This window comes from Branchiostoma floridae, chromosome 14, assembly GCF_000003815.2.
Source record: "Branchiostoma floridae strain S238N-H82 chromosome 14, Bfl_VNyyK, whole genome shotgun sequence".
Classification (NCBI taxonomy): domain Eukaryota; kingdom Metazoa; phylum Chordata; class Leptocardii; order Amphioxiformes; family Branchiostomatidae; genus Branchiostoma; species Branchiostoma floridae.
This window is the reverse complement of record NC_049992.1, coordinates 365,024-366,966: the sequence shown is the minus strand read 5'-3', so window position 1 is coordinate 366,966 and position 1,943 is coordinate 365,024. Positions and strand designations below refer to the sequence as shown.

Sequence of the window (1,943 nt, the reverse complement as noted above, 5' to 3'; positions counted from 1 at the left end):
AATGGGTAAGTTTTACGAAAATTCGCCACCATTTATATACCTTTTGGCAACCATTTAAGCTAAACGGGGGAAGTCTCCCCTAGTTCGCTTAAACTGCGCGAATTCAAAGATTAAAACATGTAGTATGTTCAACAGAAATTCGCAACATTTCATATACGTTTTGGCAACATATAAGCTAAATGGGGGAGGTCTCCCCTAGTTCGCTTAAACTGCGCGGATTCAAAGATTAAACTTGTTGTATGGTTTACAGAAATACGCAACATTTCATATACGTCTTGACAACATATAAGCTAAACGGGGGAGGTCTCCTCAAGTTCGCTTAAACTGCGCGGATTAGATAAGTATGTTTTACAGAAATACGCAACATTTCATATACGTTTTGGCAGCATATAAGCTAAACGGGGGAGGTCTCCCCTAGTTCGCTTAAACTGCGCGGATTCAAAGATTAAACATGTCGTATGTTCAAAAGAAATAAGCAACATTTCATATACGTTTTGGCAACATATAAGCTAAATGGGGGAGGTCTCCCCTAGTTCGCTTAAACTGCGTGGATTCAAAGATTAAACTTGTTGTATGTTTTACAGAAATACGCAACATCTCATATACGTCTTGGCAACATATAAGCTAAACGGGGGAGGTCTCCCCTAGTTCGCTTAAACTGCGCGGATTCAAAGATTAAACATGTCGTATGTTCAAAAGAAATACGCAACATTTCATATACGTTTTGGCAACATATAAGCTAAATGGGGGAGGTCTCCCCTAGTTCGCTTAAACTGCGCGGATTCAAAGATTAAACATGTCGTATGTTCAACAGAAATACGCAACATTTCATATACGTTTTGGCAGCATATAAGCTAAACGGGGGAGGTCTCCCCTAGTTCGCTTAAACTGCGCGGATTCAAAGATTAAACATGTCGTATGTTCAACAGAAATACGCAACATTTCATATACGTTTTGGCAGCATAAAAGCTAAACGGGGGAGGTCTCCCCTAGTTCGCTTAAACTGCGCGGATTCAAAGATTAAACTTGTTGTATGTTTTACAGAAATACGCAACATTTCATATACGTTTTGACAACATATAAGCTAAACGGGGGAGGTCTCCCCTAGTTCGCTTAAACTGCGCGGATTCAAAGATTAAACATGTCGTATGTTCAACAGAAATACGCAACATTTCATATACGTTTTGGCAGCATATAAGCTAAACGGGGGAGGTCTCCCCTAGTTCGCTTTAACTGTGCGGATTCAAAGATTAAACATGTCGTATGTTCAAAAGAAATACGCAACATTTCATATACGTTTTGGCAACATATAAGCTAAACGGGGGAGGTCTCCCCTAGTTCGCTTAAACTGCGCGGATTCAAAGATTAAACATGTCGTATGTTCAAAAGAAATACGCAACATTTCATATACGTCTTGGCAAATATATTAACGGGGGAGGTCTTCCCTTCTTTGCGTAAATGACGGTTCGAAATAAATTATATATATGGCATCCTTCGGTCAATATTGACCATGGTATACGCAACATTTCATAAAACGTAAAAGAGCGGATATAAGCTAACCGTGAGAGGTTCTCCCCTGTTCGAATTAAACCTTGCGCACAGAAAGTTTGAATACGTCAAATGCTTTCGGAATAGCTAAAAAAACACAGAAGATTATTGTATTTGACTTTGTATTGTATTGTATTTGTATTTGCTGAGGTATAAACATAACATTTTGTACCAGAAAGCGCAATAATTTTCAGTTTTGACTAAATCTTGCCACTGGTATAAAACAGATGACGCAATGTTTTATCTAACACCAGACAAAGCTTTATTACATTTGACTTAGCCGGTTAACATGTATTTTGTAACAGATCTAGAGAAACGGTATTTGTCCGTTTTGACAGAAAACATTTTCGAGACGGATTAAGTGTCTTTTCGGCATACTAAAATACATGTAAAAT

The 1,943-nt window shown here is 38.3% G+C and overlaps 1 protein-coding gene across 1 annotated transcript in view; it reads right to left on the bottom strand.

Annotated features, from left to right (window-relative positions):
• Nucleotides 1-1,943, bottom strand: part of LOC118430790 (protein brambleberry-like) — a 19,332-nt gene that overhangs the window by 15,066 nt on the left and 2,323 nt on the right. The window lies entirely within an intron of this gene.